The 14,494-nt window shown below is 43.0% G+C and overlaps 1 protein-coding gene and 1 long non-coding RNA gene across 16 annotated transcripts in view; one reads left to right on the top strand and one right to left on the bottom strand.

Annotated features, from left to right (window-relative positions):
- Positions 1-14,494, top strand: part of KSR2 (kinase suppressor of ras 2) — a gene marked incomplete at its 3' end in the record, with an annotated part of 442,928 nt that overhangs the window by 183,000 nt on the left and 245,434 nt on the right. The gene's annotated exons all lie outside the window — the stretch shown is intronic.
- Positions 3,094-14,494, bottom strand: part of LOC309611398 — a 545,103-nt gene continuing 533,702 nt past the window's right edge. Inside the window, exon 2 of the long non-coding RNA XR_014234510.1 lies at positions 3,094-3,534. This is a non-coding gene — a long non-coding RNA (uncharacterized lncRNA). The remainder of the gene's footprint in view (positions 3,535-14,494) is intronic.

Genomic DNA, 14,494 nt, shown 5'->3' with positions numbered 1-14,494 from the left:
GTTCAAGGGTCAAACTGTATATAGTTTTTTTTTAAATTCTGGGGGTTCTTCCCACTTGGGACAGCTTTGATTTGGGAATAAACCCCACTGGGGAGAGGGTGAGGAGATTTAAGAAGTCAGCCTTTTATGCCGTGGAATGTCGCCAGAGGCACTTCTAGAATTACTCGGCTCATTCGGGTTTCAGTTGTCTGTTTAATGTCTGGTTTCTTCTCTCCTTCTCCCTGGTAGCCCTGCTGGGGATGGTTCTTTGTTGCCAACTTGGCAGTTTTAAGCCTACTTTTATTTCCTCTCAATGGGATGAAGTGGGGTTTCCGAAGTCACAGGTCCTTCTGAACAGAACTGAGTCTTTCAAAACCATTGGTTCCTGTGAGCTTTCCAGCACCAGTACCCTGATGGGTGTTGGGCGGGAGGAAGGCTGTGTTTGAGACCATTTATTCTTGGCACTCTCAGGTGTACCCACAGTGGTGTTCAGCAGGTGGTCTGCTCGGGTTTCAGTCCTGTCCCCAATAGTACCTCATGGGCATTTGTAGAAAAAGCAGGGCAGGAAAACAAGACTATATTAGCTATAGTATGTCTCTCATCACTGGTAGCCTTGCAATCCAGGTACGTTGAGCCGGGTCAGAACTGTTGTGGTTGGTATTGGCCAAAACCGTTTCTCCTGCTTTGTATGCATTCTCAAAGTCCTTTTTACTTTCTTCTTTTCCTTTTTTTCTTTTCTTTTGTCTTGCATTCGAATTTATGAGTGTGATTTTACTCCTGTGGCACTACCAAAACACACACACACACATATACACGTGTATGCATACACACTCAGAGGGAAAAAAGTCCTATTTTTTCCCCTGGTAAAAGTAATACCTGACTGTTGTGGAAATTGAGACAACACAGGACACGTGATGAAGAAAGTAGAAAGTATATGCTGGACCTTTTGTTTTATACACATACACATAACATGCATTCTCACAAGGGTGAAATCACCCCTAACGGGGCACAAATTGGTTTTTAGAGGAGAGAGGTGGGGAGAAAAAACCTTGATATAATAGTTTGCGGATCTCCGTAGAGTCATATACATAAATAGATACCCAGTATATCTGTGGTATTAAAATTTCATTGGGAGTTGGGGGTGACGATTGGAAAAAAATATCTAAAAAGCTTCTTTAAGGGGTCATTGAAAAAGAGCTGGGAAACACTGACATAGATCTGTGGATATAATCCTATAGATAGACTTAGGCATAAACATTGGGGGTTACTAAGTCTCCCCAATGTTCTTACCCGTCTTTCTTCTCCCTCTGGCTTTGTGGACACACTTACATAGGTAAGCTGGCGCTGATTCCTTACGGTCAGCCATTTGAAAAATTGAGGGAGCAATTTCAGGGATTCTGGTCATCTTGGCCTTCAGTCCAGGAATTCCATGGTTACTGTGTTGGAAAAAGGAAAAACCTAACAATTCTTAAGTGTGTGATGAGTTGTCTGTCTTTTGATTCCCCCATTTGTCCACCCATCACACAAATGACTTGCTCTCTTTTGTCAGAGCATCTGAAAGGGTACACTGGATTTCTGTGAACTGAATCACATTTTAAATGCACAAGAGTAGCTCAGTATTAAAAAGGAATTCTATTGTAAATCCCCCTTTTTTTGCAAATTCTTTTAAAACATAATTTCCAATTATAATTTTAATTACAGAAGTGACTCCCAGATAAGCTTTGTTTTGAAAATAAAAGTAGTATAAAATGTAAGCCATCCAGGGTCAAAGTCCCCTTCCCCTTGCCAAAGAGAACATCTAGAGCTGCTCTTAATACGTTGATAAAAGTCCTTGTGTACATATGTTGTGTTTGTATGTGTATCTATAATATGTCTACTTCCCTTCCTTCCTTATTGGAACCACACTGTATGGCTTTCCCAATGTGACTTGCCGTTATTAGTTCTGCATAAATATAAATATTCCCTTTATGGCCTTCATACCTTATCTCTTTTAGAAATTCTTCTGTCTCCTCCAAGCTCATCTAGAACATTCCTGGGTTCATATCTCTGCTTTCTGGGGCAGAGTGTGCAAACCTCAGCTGACCTGGGAGCAAAGAGAACGAGCTGGATGAAACCCATACTCAGTCCTCACTCTGACTCTTCGTTCCAGTGAATTCACATTTCTGTATCTGAGATATCTATGCCATTTGTAGCTTGTATGAGAATAGGCTTTCCCCCACAGATTCCTTACGTAAATAAGAATTCAAGGGGACTCTTCTCATTTATTTTAGAAAACTAATTATGGGCAAACACTCAGACTCACCGACACACACCTACAGATCATTGTGCTAATTATTACGACAAACTCTAGTATTTTTATAAGGGCAAGAGTGGGGTGATTGGTTTTCTATCACAGCATATTCATTAAAATAGGAAGGCTTCTACTGGGCTCATACACGGGGTTCTTTTAGGTCTAATTAAGCATTTAGACACACGCGATTAATACTGATCACACTTGGCGTCTGGCTGGTGCACGGCAGCAGCAGGCGTCTCTTCTGTGGGTCCCCGGGGGCTGCTCTTCCTCGCCCTCACCTCCAAGTGGCCGTTCAGGTGCAAGGTGGTGAGGTCCACATTAAGCAGGTGTGGGAACCATCCTGGCTTAGGGGACAAGAGCTCTCGTAAAACCTGCATCAGTATAGCTCCTAGGGTCCCTGCAGGGGACATGCCCAGTTCTAACAGTCACGCTACTCAAGGATCCCCAAGGCTGTGGATTCCTTATCAGGTATTTCAAGCTCATACCAAGAACTCCCATTCTATGTACAATTCACCCATCAGAGGCAATTCTACCACGAGCAGTGTGGTCTATTAACAGAGTTGACATTGCCCCTTTAGATTCGAAGGATTAGAGTTAGACAGTCCACCCAAGGTCATTTCCACTTTCAGAAGATGAAAAAGTTGAGTTCACCCTTCACCCTTCACCCACAGCTTCTCTTGAAAAATCCTTTCATTTTTATTTCTTTTATTTTATATTAAACATTTATTTATTTATTTATTTGGCTGTGCCAGGTCTCAGCTGCGGCATGTGGGATCCTTAGTTGCGGCATGTGGGATCTTTTAGTTGAGGCATGCAGGCTCTTTTTTTTTTTTAACATCTTTATTGGAGTATAATTGCTTTACAATGGTGTGTTAGTTTCTGCTTTATAACAAAGTGAATCAGTTATACATATACATATATCCCCATATCTCTTCCCTCTTGTGTCTCCCTCCCTCCCACCCTCCCTATCCCACCCCTCTAGGTGGTCACAAAGCACTGAGCTGATCTCCCTGTGCTATGCAGCTGCTTCCCACTAGCTATCTATTTTACATTTGGTAGTGTATATATGTCCATGCCACTCTCTCACTTCGTCCCAGCTTACCCTTCCCCCTCTGCATATCCTCAAGTCCATTCTCTACTAGGTCTGCGTCTTTATTCCTGTCTTGCCCCTAGGTTCTTCATGAGCATTTTTTTCTTTTTTTTAGATTCCATATATATGTGTTAGCATATGGTATTTGTTTTTCTCTTTCTGACTTACTTCACTTTGTATGACAGACTCTAACTCCATCCACCTCATTACAAATACCTCCATTTCATTTCTTTTTATGGCTGAGTAATATTCCATTATATATATGTGCCACATCTTCTTTATCCATTCATCTGTTGATGGACACTTAGGTTGTTTCCATGTCCTGGCTATTGTAAATAGAACTGCAATGAACATTGTGGTACATGACTCTTTTTGAATTATGGTTTTCTCAGGGTAGATGCCCAGTAGTGGGATTGCTGGGTCGTATGGTAGTTCTATTTTTAGTTTTTTAAGGAACCTCCATACTGTTCTCCACAATGGCTGTATCAATTTACATTCCCACCAACAGTGCAAGAGTGTTCCCTTTTCTCCACACCCTCTCCAGCATTTATTGTTTCTAGATTTTTTGATGATGGCCATTCTGACCGGTGTGAGATGATATCTCATTGTAGTTTTGATTTACATTTCTCTAATGATTAATGATGTTGAGCATTCTTTCATGTGTTTGTTGGCAATCTGTATATCTTCTTTGGAGAAATGTCTGTTTAGGTCTTCTGCCCATTTTTGGATTGGGTTGTTTGTTTTTTTGTTACTGAGCTGCATGAGCTGCTTTTAAATTTTGGAGATTAATCCTTTGTCAGCTGCTTCATTTGCAAATATTTTCTCCCATTCTCAGGGTTGTCTTTTCTTCTTGTTTATGGTTTCCTTTGCTGTGCAAAAGCTTTTAAGTTTCATTAGGTCCCATTTGTTTATTTGTGTTCTTATTTCCATTTCTCTAGGAGCTGGGTCAAAAAGTATCCTGCTGTGATTTATGTCACAGAGTGTTCTGCCTATGTTTTCCTCTAAGAGTTTAATAGTGTCTGGCCTTACATTTAGGTCTTTAATCCATTTTGAGTTTATTTTTGTGTATGGTGTTAGGGAGTGTTCTAATTTCATACTTTTACATGTACCTGTCCAGTTTTCCCAGCACCACTTATTGAAGAGGCTGTCTTTTCTCCACTGTATATTCTTGCCTCCTTTATCAAAGATAAGGTGACCATATGTGCGTGGGTTTATCTCCGGGCTTTCTATCCTGTTCCATTGATCTATATTTCTGTTTTTGTGCCAGTACCATACTGTCTTGATGACTGTAACTTTGTAGTATAGTCTGAAGTCAGGGAGCCTGATTCCTCCAGCTCCGTTTTTCTTTCTCAAGGTTGCTTTGGCTATTTGGGGTCTTTTGTGTTTCCATACAAATTGTGAGATATTTTGTTCTAGTTCTGTGAAAAATGCCAGTGATAGTTTGATAGGGATTGCATTGAATCTGTAGATTGCTTTGGGTAGTAGAGTCATTTTCACAATGTTGATTCTTCCAATCCAAGAACATGGTATATCTCTCCATCTATTTGTATCATCTTTAATTTCTTTCATCAGTGTCTTATAATTTTCTGCATACAGGTCTTTTGTCTCCTTAGGTAGGTTTATTCCTAGATATATTATTCTTTTTGTTGCAGTGGTAAATGGGAGTGTTTTCTTAATTTCACTTTCAGATTTTTCATCGTTAGTGTATAGGAATGCAAGAGATTTCTGTGCATTCATTTTGTATCCTGCAACTTTACCAAATTCATTGATTAGCTCTAGTAGTTTTCTGGTGGCATCTTTAGGATTCTCTGTGTATAGTATCATGTCATCTGCAAACAGTGACAGCTTTACTTCTTCTTTTCCGACTTGGATTCCTTTTATTTCTTTTTCTTCTCTGATTGCTGTGGCTAAAACTTCCAAAACTATGTTGAATAATAGTGGTGAGAGTGGGCAACCTTGTCTTGTTCCTGATCTTAGTGGAAATGGTTTCAGTTTTTCACCATTGAGGACGATGTTGGCTGTGGGTTTGTCATATATGGCCTTTATTATGTTGAGGAAAGTTCCCTCTGTGCCTACTTTCTGGAGGGTTTTTATCATACATGGGTGTTGAATTTTGTCAAAAGCTTTTTCTGCATCTATTGAGATGATCATATGGTTTTTCTCCTTCAATTTGTTAATATGGTGTTGATTGTTTTGCGTATATTGAAGAATCCTTGCATTCCTGGGATAAACCCCACTTGATCATGCTGTATGATCCTTTTAATGTGCTGTTGGATTCTGTTTGCTAGTATTCTGTTGAGGATTTTTGCATCTATGTTCATCAGTGATATTGGCCTATAGTTTTCTTTCTGTGTGACATCTTTGGTTTTGGTATTAGGGTGATGGTGGCCTCGTAGAATGAGTTTGGGAGTGTTCCTCCTTCTGCTATATTTTGGAAGAGTTTGAGAATGATAGGTGTTAGGCATGCAGGCTTTTAGTTGCGGCGTGCAGGATCCAGTTCCCTGACCAGGGATAGAACCCGGGTCCCGCCCCCCGCCGCCCACCCCGCATTGGGAGCGTGGAGTCCCAACTGCTTGACCACCAGGGTAGTCCCAAATCCTGTCATTTTAAAAAATTTATTTATTTAAAAAACGATTTATTTATTATTTATTTGGCCGCGTCGGGTCTTAGTTGCGGCACGTGGGATCTTCGTTGAGGCATGCGGGATCTTTCGTTGCGGCATGTGACCTTCTCTCTAGTTGTGGCATGCAGGTTTTCTCTTCTCTAGTTGTGGTGCTTGGGCTCCAGGGTGCGTGGGCTTTGTAATTGTGGTGCGTGGGTTCCAGAGCGCGTGGGCTCTGTAGTTTGCGGCACGCAGGCTCTCTAGTTGAGGTGCGCGAGCTCAGAAGTTGTGGTGCGTGGGCTTTGTTGTCCCACGGCATGTGGGATCTTAGTTCCCTGACCAGGGATGGAACCTGTCCCCTGCATTGTAAGGTGGATTATTTACCACTGGACCACCAGGGATGTCCCCCAAATCCTGTCATTTTTAAATGCCTCCAATTCACATTGAATTTCTTATTTTGAATTAGTGAGGTCTTTAACAAAGGCTTTTATAATTCATATAATAATATATAACGTGTATTATATATAACATAATTTATAATTATTTGCTGTAAAATTTATGCGTATCAGTTTTTTGGTTAAGTATTGTCATTACTTTGCATAAGAAAGTTCTGTTCACAGCCGCATCTTCCCATTCACCCTTGACCTGTGCCCTCTGGCCTAGATTACAGGCCCTCTCCCCCAGGGCTGGAGCAAGAGTAGGCTCTTACCCTCATGGAGACCTCTCCCTTTCCCTCAAGCTGCAGTCCTGTGATGACTCCAGGGAGACTCATTTAGAGTAAGTTTGGCCTTCCAAACATCAGTGGGACCATCTCTCTGTTTTTGCTGCAGAGGCTTATGAAAACACCACCTATGAATCATCCATTGCTACATTCCTACTGACAGAGCAGCTCTGAAGTTCCACGGTGAAAATGTAGCTGGACAACGTGCTGATTTTATTTTGACTTATTGTGGTGAGGTGTGTTGTGGTTTGGGGAACAGGTATTTTGTTTGAGGTTTCTTGTTATTTACAAGGAATAACTGAATTTATTATAGGTGAGATTTGTTCTCATTCTATGTAGAGTCATTTTGCTTCCCCAGTGCCTGCCTCTGTCTCTTGTTATTTCTTTTTAAGGAGTTGAGAGTTTCCTACGAGCCCTTGTAACCACTCCTTTTGGGTAGCTCTCAGTTTTAGAAGGAGCCAAGGTGAGTCCCAGCTTTACTGCCGACTAGCCTTGTGAGTAGAAACAAGTTGCGTAGGAACTGTTGCTTCCGGTGAGAGGAGGCTGTGTCTGCCCACTTCTTGGGGCAGGTGAGGCCCAGCACATCCCCCCTGGGCTGGATGTTACATGCAGCTTTGGTGGGCAGACCCTGTGCACACCAAGTCCTGCCTCTGGCACCTGTGTCTCTGCCTGGGGGCTTCTTTGGGCCAGTGGAGCATGTTTTGCTTGAGTGCAGGGCAGCCCATGCCCCCAATAGGGACAAGAGTTCGTGTGTAAATATGTCCTCAGTGGGGCCACTCTGACATGTGTACTCTTGGAGGGGCCTCACAAGGGCCACACCCCAGTTGCCCACAGTGGTTCAGACCCACCCCCCAACAACACACCTTCTATGGGCTTTCCTTCCTTCCCTGTCTCACCTTTCCACTTCATCATGCCTCCTGGGACCACCTCCCAAGTATCCTGCTTGCACCCCAGAATCTCTCTCAGGGACTGATTTTGGGGGAAACCGAACTAAGACAGGAATAAAGGTAGTCAATCATTGATGTAGTCGCATTAAGCTCTACACACGGCTGTGTGGACACATTTTTACTCAGTTAAAAGATTTGCCAATCGAATGATTGTTATAATAATGCAAATCATAGCTGTCACATATTGTATTGCTTATTTTTGTTTTTTTTTGTATTGCTTATTGTATGCTGGCACTTTACATGGTGTGTTTTATTTAATCCTCAAACATTCCATTTTACAGACAAGGAAATTGGCTTTAAGAGAGAATGTGCCTCTTCCAAACTCATTCAGACTAGTTAAGTACCAGAGTTGGGGTTCCTTCCACCCCAAAGTTCATGGTGGTGTTGGGGGATGGGGTGAGTAGGGACCATGGTCTCTGGAGCCAAGGGGCCTGGTTTGCATCCTGACTTCACCACTTCCTGGCTGTGTGACCCCAGGCAAGATGATTACCCTCTCTGAGCTTTGATTTTCTCATCTATATAATGGGGCTTATATGGTACCTAGTTCATAGTGTTGTTGGAAGTGTTAATATATGTCAAGTGCTTAAAACAGTGCCTGACCCATAACAGGGGCTAAATAAGTGCTACTCATTGTCACTATTTTAAAAATATCAGAATCCATGATAATAACCTTGGTTGTTTGTAGGTTTCCTGCAGGGAAATAATCTGTGAGGCATAGAAAAGAGGGTCTGATAGGACCCCCCCACTGCTTTTAAGGAGCTTCAGTTCTAGTTTGAGAAGACAGGCATATTGTTAAGGCATAATCTTAATAATGTAAGTCAGCTCAAACATAAAAATAGATTTGGAAATAGAGAAGAAACTTACAAATTTGTTGCCTCCGGCCCCAGGCTCTGTCTGAGTGCTTCCGCACAGGGCAGCTGTGAGGGGCCACATTGCCATGGCTTTCCTCTGTTTCTTCCCTTCCTGTGAGCTGAACTAGAAAATCTTTCGGCTAGATCTCAGACCTTCCATAAGCCAAGCTCTAGGCTGGAACCAAGGAGAAGTTCATATCATGCTTTAAGCAGGGCATTGCTTCCTTTTCCTCCCATGGGGTGGGACATATCATGTGACTGATAAGGTCTTATAAGTCTACCAGCCCACAGTCTGTAACCCAGTTACAGTTGGTATGGGTCTTGGTACCCAGAACACATGGATACATGGGAAAAGTATCACTGTAAGTTCAAGGAGGTAGAGAATTGATAATTATTGAATACATGTATGGAGGACCTGGCACTCCACATGTGTTAGGGTAATTGCTTCTCATAGTAAATGGGAGGAGAGGTAGTCATCTTTATCCCCATTTTACAGATGAGAAAACTGAGGTTCAGGGAGGTTGATCAGTGTCGTGCAGCTTTGTATGCAGCAGAGACAGGATGAGAACCCAGCCTGACCCCAGAGCTCTTGTTACTGTGCCATGGTGGATGCAGCTTGCACCAAGCAGACGGTGCAGAGACCAAAGATGATAGAAATCAGGTGTAATAGGAGAGCACGGGGGCTTGCTTGCTGGCTTGGGACAGTTAGAACCTACAGGTGGGGATGGGGGGAATAAAATGAAGGGGGCAGAGAATTCAAGCGATGCTCTTGGCACTTCCCAGGTCACCATCTTGGTTTGTAACCTAGCAGCCGGGTTGAAAGCAGCCAAGCAGCAGAGAATCTTCTGCTCCACACACCCCCGCCCCCGAATTAAAAGGACTCTACCATGCATCTGAGAGCCTTGCCACTTTAGAGCCCAGTGACAGAAAAGCAGTATAACCTAAAGGTTAAGTGTGCAGGCAATAGAGCCAAACAGACTTGGGTTCACATCCCAGCCATGCTACCTCCTGGCCCAATTTCCCTGGAAAAATGATGTAACCTGTCTGAGCATTAGTTTCCTCTTCTTCAAAATGGAGACGGTTATAGTAGTTATAGTATGGAGTTATCGGTGATGGTTTAGTGCAATGAGTGTACCCTGTCGTGTGTGCATTCGCAGAATAGACCCACACACATCCCTGTGTGTATCTACTAGCATTGTAGTCAACCTGGAGGCGGGAAAGGAGCCCTTTGCTGCTTCTCGCCACTTGTCATCTGGTTCTTCTCATCTCTGGTCTTCCCTCTTCCCCTCTGGGAGCACATCAAGGCGGCAGTGGGCTGGGATCCGAAGACACATCCTGCCATTGCCACGTACAGAGCTGGAGGGCGGTCCAGAGCCTTGTTAGTGAAGCTGGGGCGTGCTTGCCTCCTCACCAGAGGCTAGTGGTGATGGGGAGCTCCGAAGGGAGCCTGAGCAGTGTACTAAAGGCTTTGTTATTAGGATTTCTGTGTGTTTAATTTTTGGGGACACGTGGTGATTGGCTAATTGCATTATGTGGGAGAGACAAGTCCTTGACTGTGACCTGGAGAAGCTGGAGGTTCAGATATTCCTGGCGGGGGAGGGTCTAGCTTGGTGATCAGTGCCCTTCAATAGCTCACACAGGTGACTGAATAAATGTGATGGCCCCGGGAAAGCACTCGCCAGACTAACCACACTTTGTAGACGTGAAGTAGGATATTTATCCACCACATTCTGATCACAACTTTTGGCTCAGTTATCTGATATGTGGATTTCTTCACGACATAACTATTCTTGCAGAGGGATGGCTTTTGTTCAGGGGAGTGGGACTCATTGATGAGTCTTATTCTACTCCTGTCTAGATTTTAAAGATTGACAGGGTTGGTTGTGCCTTCAAATATTTGGGAGGGAGAAGTCTCTTTTAAAGGTCCTTTAAAGTCTGTTTAGAACAATGTTTTTGAAATTATTTCAGGCTTGTAGAAGAGTTGCAAGAATATACAAAGAATTCTTTCCCAGTTCCCTTCACCCAGATTCCCAAACATTACTGTTATCACACTCGCTTTCCCCCTGTATCCACCCATTCATCCATCTGTCTGTCCATCCATCCATCCACCCATCCATATTTCTTTTTAAACCATTTGAGAATAAGTGGCAGACAAAATACCCCCTTAATTCTATCTTATTCAGCGTGTACTTCCTAAAATCAAAAGCATTCTCTTAAATAATTACAGTATAATTCCCCAAATCAGAAAATTAACACTGATAAAATACTTTTACCTAGTGTCAGACTTTATCCAGATTTCAGTTGTCTTCATAATGCTCTTAATAGCAAAAGGAGAATCCAGATCAGACAATGAATCCAGTTATCACGACCCCTTAGATTCCTTTGATTGGCAGAGTCCCTGAGATATGCTTTATCTTGTAGACCATCTCTCAATTTGGGTTTTTCTGATGTTTCCTTATGATTAGATTCAGGTTATACAGTTTAGCAGGGATGCCACAGAAGCCATATGGAATTCTCAGTGCATCACATCAGGAAATGCGTGTTGATATGACCCATTCCTGGTGTTGCTAATTATGATCATTTGGTGAAGGTGGTGTCTGCCAAAGTTATTATTTTGCCCATTAAAATGAATAAGTGTCTTGTGGGGAGGTACTTTGAAAATATGTAAATAGTTTGTTACTCCTCAGAAGTTCACCACTGTTTTAGCATCTATTGATGATTCTTGCCTGAATCAGTTGTTACTAGGATGGTTTCCAAATGGTCATTTTCTAATTCCATCATTTCTTCCGCATTTGAAAGGAAGAGCTTTCCCTTCTCCTTCTTGATTTATATCAGTGGACTCTCAAGGTTTCTTATCTTATTCAATAGGTTATAATCCTTTACGTAATATCATTATTTATCTTGCTGCTCAAGTTGTCTCAGACTCTACCAGTGAAAGCCCCTTCAGACTGGCTCCTGCATCCTTTAGACGTGTTCTCATCTTTCTTTGAGTGTTGCCTTATTTTCTGGCATAGAAAGATGTGGAATCTCTATCGGAAGGCAGGTTTTTTTTTTCACGTATAAGATACTGTGTGTAAAGATCTGAGCACCATGCCTCGTGCAAAGTAAGTGTTAGCTCCTATTATTAATGGCATCACTGTGTTATTATGATATGCTAGCTCTTGACCCTCAGACCTCCTGATCTTTTTCTAACAGCAGTGGGCAGGCAGGCTCTGCCAGACACAGTTGGCTGTCACAAAGGCACAGAGGCTGTTTCTTCTTTTCTGGCGCCTAGACTCTTAACTCAATATAATACAGTCTTCAGGGGTTATCCCCTTAGGCATGTAATTTTTTTGAGAAATTAAAAAGTCTACAGAAAAATGCAGTGACTAATGTAATGGACACTTAGCTTCCCACTACTCAGAATGAACATACATTAACATTTTGTTCTATTTGCATTGCCATTTTCCCCCAACAATAACAACAAATATTGACAGATAAACTTGAAGATCCCTCTGAAAACTCAACCTCATTCCTGCCACCTCTTCTCAGAGGCAGCCACAAATTCATTTCAGAGCGTGTCCTTCCTGTGTGTGTGTACGTATTATTCTGTGTACTTGAACGTTTTACGTAACTGTAAATATGTACATATGTATATATCATTGTTTCTTGCTTTTCTTCACTCAACATGTTTGTGAGATCTCCATGTTGATATATACATAACTCCATGTTATTTACTTTCAACTGCTACATAATATTCCATTGTACAAATATACCATAGTTACATATTTACTGATTCCCCTGTTGATGGACATCTAGGTTGCTTTTAAGCCTTTAGTACTGCAACCAGTGTTGCAATGAAAATTCTCGTACTTGTTTCCTTGTGCCTACATGCAAGGGTTTCTTTCCAAAACATCCTTTGAAATAGAATTGCTGGGCCAAGAGTATTTGTATTTTAATGGGGGAGGGAGGATCTCCTTGAGATTGCAGTCTTTTCAAGGATAAAGGGGAGACTCAGGCACTGAGATTGGTGATGGAGACATTTTGGTCCTGGGGGCGGGGGAGTGTCTTTCTGGAGTCCATCAAATCAAATTTCGTATCAGGCTGGTGCTGCCACCTGTTTGCCTTTTGCCCTTGACCATCAGGTAAGTTTGCAGAGCCAGCGGGGTGAGTGGTAAGGCAGCACTGTCCTCTTCTTATACTTCTTCGTCTTAGATGGATGACAAGACTGGGGATTCTTGGAGAGAGACTGCCCAAGAGGGCCCCCAGAAACAGCAGCTGAAGTCACGCTTGCCGGGAGAGTGCTTGTGTTGAGCTGGTATTATTGCCTTCCTAGTCTTTCTTTTTTTTTTTAAATTAGTTTATTATTATTTATTTTTGGCTGTGTTGGGTCTTCGTTTCTGTGCGAGGGCTTCCTCTAGTTGTGGCAAGCGGGGGCCACTCTTCATCGCGGTGCGCGGGCCTCTCACTGTCGCGGCCTCTCTTGCTGCGGAGCACAGGCTCCAGACGCGCAGGCTCAGTAGTTGTGGCTCACGGGCTTTGTTGCTCTGCGGCATGTGGGATCTTCCCAGACCAGGGCACGAACCCGTGTCCCCTGCATTGGCAGGCAGACTCTCAACCACTGCGCCACCAGGGAAGCTCCCTAGTCTTCCTTTATCCTTGTCATTATCCTCATCTGGCTGGAATGGGCCAGGTTCTATCAATTAAAAATAGTCATACCTAAAATATGTCCATCTAACTATGTATCTCAGCTTCCTCCTGAACTCTTCCCTGATCTTGTGCTCTGGGTAGGGTTGGAGGGCTTTTGTCAGCTCCTTACACCCTCATAGAAGCTTCCAGCACTCCCAAGATGGCTCCCCATGGCTTACCTAACCCGGGCTTCAACCACCCTTTAGAATTCTTTCTAATCTGTCTTCTTCCCTGCACTCTCTTTGCCCCCATTCCTAGCGCTGTGTGGCCCCTGCTGGTCTTGCTCACGACTGGGTGCTTAGTGAGAATACGGCAGACACTACGTGCACTTGTTGAATGACTGGATGTTGGTAATAATAACAGCATCAGTGATTTACTGGGTGCCGATGGTGTCCCAGGCGCTGTGCTAGTTACTTAAAATGCATTTTCTTATTTAATTCCCACAGCACCCCCTGTGAAGTGGCTACTCTTATTATCCCCATTTTACAGGTAAAGAAACTGAGGCTCAGAAAGGGTAGACAGATTGCTTACAGCCACAGCTTGTAAGTGGGAGCCAGAGTTTAAACACAGCCCTGACTCCAAATCCCTGTCCCTTTACTGCTGTGCCCTCTACTGCTTCCCAGATAGCATTGACTTCTGCCCAGGAAGGACTTGAGTTAGAATCCCTGGTGCTTGGAGTCCTGGAGAGGGGAAAGGTCACCACCTTGTTGTGCCTGTGTGCTTGTGGAACGAGACTTCAGGGCAGTGATTCGGATCCTCTGGGACTCATCTGGGCAAGATGACTTAACGAGGTACATGAGGCAACTTGAAACATTTTAAATTATGTTAATATTTTAATGTTATTAGAAAAAAAGTGTGGCTGACACATCAGATCCAGGATTCATTTGATGTTGTTTGTTGCTTAAGATGAGGCTAAAATAAAAAGTCAGTGTAAAGAAACTGTGAGTAAATAAGGTGGTGCTTAGATACGGCAGAGCTTGAGAAGGTGATTCCGAGGATGACTAAGGATTGGAAAGGACCATCTTGAAGTTATATTCTCACCACAAAAGATCAGATTTAATTTTCCAATGTGGGTGAAGCACACTCACAAGTTCATGGAGGTAGAAAGTTGTGTTGCGAGTTGAATATAGAAGATTTTGGATAACAGGCTGAGGAGGGGTACAGTCTTCCCCGTGGCCCTCCAGGTGGTTAATCTCCATGCTTCCCTCTAAGCTACAGAGCTTGGTTCTTGGTAGGGAGGAGACTCTCCTACTGTGGAATAAACTCATTGGAATTTCCCCCAGAAATCCGCACTCCTTATTAGTTTTAAAAGTTCCTGGGATGAGATGAGGATGGGACGGAAT

This window comes from Balaenoptera borealis (genome assembly GCF_965194805.1).
Source record: "Balaenoptera borealis genome assembly, chromosome: 14".
Lineage (NCBI taxonomy): Eukaryota > Metazoa > Chordata > Mammalia > Artiodactyla > Balaenopteridae > Balaenoptera > Balaenoptera borealis.
This window is presented reverse-complemented; position numbering and strand designations above follow the sequence as displayed.